The following is a 6616-nucleotide window of genomic DNA, read 5'->3' as shown; positions in this document are numbered from 1 at the left end:
CAGATGAGCAAAAGTAGTGAATAAACACCCATGAATTTATTTTCAAAGATCTAATCCTAGTTGAGTAGTAAAAAGACAAAGTAGTACAGGCTTCTTATAATACTGTTGAAGAATGACCCACCATCTGTGACACATTGCTGAGTTACAGTTATCTTATGTCAAGGTATGAAACTCCTAATCAGGATCAAATTCTGCGGTGCTGAGAACAATGAACTAAATGCTGACACTAACTTAGATTTCTACCAGTGTACTCCTTTAAACTCTTGATCTCTCAATAATGTTTTTCCTTCTCATGTGTACCTAATCTTGCTACTCTGAAAATTGCAACAGTATACATCAAATCTATTACGTCCACATTGTGATCCCAGTGGATAGGCTCAATCTCTGTTTTCTGATAAAGACATATTTTGTCACTTGCTGGTACATCTTATAGATAAATGCAACTTCTAATAAGGCAGTAGGAAATGAAGTAACAAAAGAAGACCCTTTCACCAGGGACCCAGCAACATGGGCAGCATTTGCATCAAAACTGTGAAGAAGGTGGCCTAGGCCTTTATAAAGAAGTACATGTGCCTGGGCAACAATTTCCACATGAATAAGCACATGTGCAAGGAGATTGCCATTATTTTCAGCAAGAATTTCCACAAGACAGCAGGCATCTGATGAAGGGGGTTCAGAGTGGTCCCATGAGAAGTATCTACATCATGCTGCAGAAGGAGGAGAGAGAAAGGAAAGGTAATTTTGTTCCTGAGATCTCAGCCCTGGATCAGGAAATCATTGAAGTAGATCCTGACACTAAGAAAATGCTGAAACTCTCAGGCTTTGGGAGTCTGTCCAACCTGCAGCTCACTCAGCTCACAGTTGGAATGGTTTTTAAAATACTGCATGGAGCCTTTTGACTCTTTCTGTAATGTTGTAATTTTGTCAAAAACCCAGGACAAAAACAACAAAGTAGACCAAGCAGCGAATCTAGTTCTCCAAGAATTTTACCCAGTGTGACCGTTCTTCTCACAGAGATGCAAAAGAGAACCATTGTGTTTAATGAATAGCAAATGTTGATTAGGATGAGCAAGTTCAAAAAGGACAAAAAAAGAGGAGCAGAAGTACTGAAAATGAAAGTTCAAGAACTGGGTCCAAAAGGGTAAGTTAGAACAATGTATTTGCTCTTGTACAATTGCATGTATGAGTATTTGTGTGTGTGTACACATACAATTTTATGTGAGCATATACACACATATGTACATATACACATATATACACACATATATAAATTTATGAATAGATTACTTATTAAAGATTGTGTTTGATAGAAGTGATCTGATCCTCCTTTGAGAGACTAAATGAGAGACATGGAAAATAAGATCAGTTGGTGGTTAGAGGCAGAGACAAAGAGGAGCTAAATCAACAAGCTCATGGTGGATGAGAAGTGCTTCTCAACAATGGGTCATGGGCAAGTGCCCACTGAACAGCATGACCAGAACTAGGAGAAGTTTTTGAATACCAGCTTCAGGGCGTCACTCATGAAGAATCTGATTCAGAGGGGAGGCCAAGGAAATACATATATGTGACCAATCCCAATGGCCATGTCAGATTATGAAATAAAGTACAAAGAAGGACTAGATAATCCATACCATCTTCTTTTGTACTGTTCTCAGAAGGACCTTTTGGTTCCATCATTCTATTGAGCCTGGCAGTGTGGCTGGTCCTCTTTCCCTTAATTCTCTATGCATCCTTAAAATACATTGCTTCACTTGAGGAAATATGAGTTTGTTTTTTTGCAACAGAATAAAGTCCAACTCACTATAAGACATCTCACCTTTCATTTACTTTACACTGATTCAAAAGAATTGCTTCTACAACTGCTTATATTGAAGATGGTAATTATTCATAGAATAACAAAAGTAGACCTTGAATTGTGAATTTATAATCCAGTTCAATTTTTGAGAAAGAAATAACCTGGTTTCCAGGTGTCATAGTGTCTGTAAGATCATGTTTGTTTTACAAAGGTACATATTATTGTTTCATAACTCTAATATTTAAGAAGTTCTAACACATGCCCTATTGAAAATCCAGTCCCCAAATTATTAAACTATACAAAAAATTCTGTATGACTTAAAAAGTTAAATAATACTGAAATCCACATTATAAAGTATTACAAGAAAATATGTAAGAAAATATATAAAGGTAAAATATATATAGGCTATAGCTATCGAGTGCTTACTCTGTGCCTGGTATTGTTTTCAGCTTTAAGTGTTAGACACAGACTAATTCATTTAATTTTCAAAACTACTATGTCAACAAGTGCTATTATTACCTCATTTTTCAGCTGAGGAAACTGAGGCATAGAGAGGTCAAGTAAAATGTTCAGGGTCACACAACTAGTAAGTGGCTGGATTATGAAACAGACAGCTGAACTCCAGATGTTAACCAACATCTAAGAAGGATAAAACTTAACAGCATGTCAAGTTGAGCAGACTATTTTCCCCAAAAATGTAATCCATGTTTTGAATGTATATACCTTCGCCATTTATGCATAGGTTTTTCATGATCAGTAAACAAATCCGTAATGATTGGATTATTTTGAATAGCCTTTCCCAAATTTACTACCAGACCTCTAGTGACCATTTGCTGACCTGGAACTTGGGTGTCAAAAGTTCTTACTGATCTTTAGCCATACATACATTATAGATTCCCAGACAAGCAAAGGGGCTTTATTTTCTGCCTTGATAGATTTATGGATTTATTTATTGGAAATTACTCACTAGAGAGAGACATTTCATTGTAAAATACCCCCTGGTATTGATTCAGTAAAATGAGGGTGTCATCATTAAACAAATCTTCCCGAATACTCATGCTATTAAAACTAATTGACCATGTCTCTTCTTTAATGTTAGCTGTGCATTTCATGTGCTCTCTAAGGAAGGTTTTATCTGACATTCCTACCCCATACATACAGCATCTCAGGATTATACCTCTTACTGAAGTCCTCGTGAAGATTTTCTTCATCTTTGGATAAAAGGAAAATCTTCTAGAAATGCTGAAAACAACTATGACTTTTAAAATTATTTTCACTTAATATATCCATTATCTATTTAAAAATTTATGTATCTAAACCACTAGAATCTGAATTTTAAGAAAGAAACACCAAAGTTTTATTTATAGTATTTTCTGTGGAACATGTTAGAATTTTTTTTTCAGTGTTTTTAACTTTTCTCAGTTACCCTGTATTAATTCTTCTATTTGACTAATGACTTAGAGGAGAGGTCATCGTCCTCCTTGCTCTTGATAGCTTCTTCAGATAAGTATTCCCCAAATCACCTGCTTAAGATAAAGTAAGAATATCTATTCACTAGAGCTAGTGCTCTATAGCCAAACCATTAGCTCCTTCTTTGTAAAGTGTAAATTCTGGCACATGATTCATGGTTTTCTCTGTCACTTGTGGACATGTCAGTATCCACATGACAGACTCACCCAATTCCCTGACTTCCAAGTTTCTTGATTTGTTTAACTCTACTTCATCCACACTACCAGTGTCACATGCTGAACACTGTCTACACCAGAAATTACTCTACTACTCCAGATCATGGAAACAAACATGAAAGTCTCTGATAAGATTTTCCTGCTATTACTGCTTGAGAGCTCAACTTTTCCTACTGGGACTTTTTCTTGACTTCTTGCGGACTGTCTTCTTTCTATGGATCTAGTCCCCTCCTCTTTTTATTTTTATTCACATCCATCTTAGGCTCCATTGTCTATCATTTCAATAACAATTGCTTCTTAATCTTATATTGTCAATTTGGCAAAACGTCCACCCTGGGTGAACAAAAATATTCACTTTCTCTCTATAACCTTGCAGCTGATTGTTGCATGGAAAATTATGCATTAGTATAGATTGGTACCACTGTTAGTATGTGAATAACGAATGCCAAATACCCCTAAGTCAGCATGGAAATTCTATTATGTTTCTCTAGTTGACTCACTGTCCTGGCACTCACTTGCAAAAACTGTTTTAAACCTTCTTAATGCTCTTCAAAACTCTGATTTTGCCAGTCCATTGCAATTACTCTCAACAAATGGGCATGTTTTCTCCATCACAAAGAAAATAGAAAGCATAAGATAAGAATTCACTCAAATATTCTTTAATTTTTGGACACCTGCACATATTTTTTCCTTGTTTCCTTCTTTGAGAGAAGGTGTTTATCTTCTCTCTATAGCCAACTTTTCCACCATTGCTCTGGATCCTATACATTCTAAATTTCTCAAAGATTAAGAAGGATAGTGGTTTTGAAACCACCCTGCCCTCATTCTGTGTAAGGAGAGATTTAGAGGGCTAAGAAAGAGCTGTTTGCAATAGTATGGTGAGACCTATACTATACTACCAAAGAAAAATACAAATATTCATTTGCAATAATGCTCATGTAATTATTCCACAAAGGTCAAGGTCAAAATCATGTTCAAAGAAAGAACTCAAGTGAGATTAGACGGTATTACCACTGAAATAACATTCATATTTTCTTGGTTAAAATGGGTTTTATTTTTAGTTAAACAAGTGAAAACTTAGTCCCTGATTAAAAAAATAAAGTAAGCTAGAATGGGAGCCTCTACTTTTACTCTCACACCCCTGTGCCTACAGGTCACAGTGCTTCCTATTTACAATCACAAGAACTAAGAGAAGTCCTCATGGTCATCTGGACTACGTTGAAATACTGTACTTGGCAAAGGCACAAAAAGAGACTAAGGTTGAATCCTGGAATGATAGGGAAGGGAGAAACACAAAATAGATTTCTCTTGGACAGGTAAGGGGGTAGGTATGAAAACTTGAAAATGGAAATTAGAGAAAAAGAGATGGTATACCCTCACAGTGAAAGTCCAAGTCTATGAATCAGGAGGGAATAGAAAAAGGCAAAAGTACCTTCTTTGCATTCTGTATGCTATATTTTTCTGAGAACACTTGCTTCTTCAGTGAAGAACTTGGTTTTCTGCCTGATAACTGAGGCTGTGTTAGGTCCAGAGAAAAATAGCCTAATAAGCAAAATGTAGGAATAGAGCAGTGATTACCTCTTAACCATATTGAGGGGGCTTCAGTGGAAACAGAGGCAAAGCTTGATTGACTTGAGAATTACTACATAATTTTTACTGGTCATCACAGTTATAGTGTGACCCAAGTGCCATGAGCATCAGAGAAATCCTTCAGAGATGTTTAAATATGAAGAACAAATTTACTGCCTCTTCACACCCTCACTGCCCCCAAATACTACCATCAAACATAGCATGAAACTCTTTAGGACAAGAAAGAAGGCCCTGTAATAATAATTACAGTGCCCATATCTTATATCACTCTTATCTTTTTGTCTACTAGAATCTTCTTAACTCCCTTACATTCTAAGACAATAATATCAGCAACAAAATGAAGCCCTCCAGCTACCATCAGATTTCTCCTCTGTAATTACAACATTTAATAAAGAAGGGAGTAGTTGTTCCCACTCACCTTCCGTATTTCTTATTTATTTACTCAACTCAGATTTGTCTTCTATCCATCCTCATCACTCTCTTGAAATCATTGTGCTAATCTTCCTACTGTGTTTTGTCAATTCTAATAATACTTGGTCTTTTGATGGCATTTAAGATGTCTTTTCCATTTTTCAAAACTCCTTTCCCTTGGCATTGGCAATGGCATTTTTTCCTCGTACTCTTTGGCCAATAGTTGCCAGTCTTCTTTCCACTTCAACTTTTTCTACTTTATTCTTAAATGTTGAAATTCCTCAAAGTTTTTTCCTCATTTTCACTCTTCTTTCATGTTTTGCTCTCTCTTTAGAATATCTTATCCATGCCAATGGCTTCAATTACTGTCTCTAGGACAATGATTCTGAAATTTCTGTTTCTAGCTCTGAGTTCTCTGAATTCCATACCACTATCCACCTGACTACTACATCTTCACTTGGATGTCTCAAAGGCGCCTAAACTCTACATACTAGAATCTAACTACGGCTTTCTTTTTAAACTTTGTCATCTTCCAGTCCTCTTTGGGTAAATTGACATAATGATACTGAAAATTTATATTCAGAATTTGTGATGATATAGATTTGAGTTACCTTTAAGGAATAATTCTTTTAAACAATTATACATGGAAACAATTTCTAGAGTGAGTGGTCTCATTTCAATAAGGTGGCTTCTCAACTGTTACTGCAGATTATTCTGGGCTATTGAATTTAAAGCAATTTTATTGTGTTTATAATATATTGCTACCATGTTAGTTTTTTTTAAAAAAACTTTGCCACTTGTGTCATCAGAAAAATTTAATTTTTTAAAGTCACACAATGATGTGAATATAGTATATTTTCATTTTGGATAAAATTCTCATGATAGGAATTATTATAATTGAAAACTACAAGTGGATTTTTAAAAATATATATCACGTTGTATCATGCCATTTTGTTCAAAAGTAATTTTTAGTAAAATTGAAGGAAATGAAAAGTTGCCATCATTTTGGATATTACATTTTGGATTTCCCAAGCAGAATCATAGTATAATCTCTACTATTAAGACTAAGTATGATGTTCCATCAATTTTAATTAAGGAAACTTTCTGTGGGTTGTCTTCTGAAAAAAAAACACTT

At 35.2% G+C, this 6616-nt stretch overlaps 1 pseudogene; it reads left to right on the top strand.

Annotated features, from left to right (window-relative positions):
- The first annotated feature begins 507 nt into the window (after window positions 1–507).
- Window positions 508–899, top strand: LOC101332673 (small ribosomal subunit protein eS17 pseudogene; annotated as a pseudogene).
- The last annotated feature ends 5717 nt before the right edge of the window (window positions 900–6616 follow it).

Source organism: Tursiops truncatus, chromosome 3 (genome assembly GCF_011762595.2).
Source record: "Tursiops truncatus isolate mTurTru1 chromosome 3, mTurTru1.mat.Y, whole genome shotgun sequence".
NCBI lineage: Eukaryota > Metazoa > Chordata > Mammalia > Artiodactyla > Delphinidae > Tursiops > Tursiops truncatus.
The sequence above is the reverse complement of the archived record's forward strand: the minus strand, read 5'-3'. Positions and strand labels throughout refer to the sequence as shown.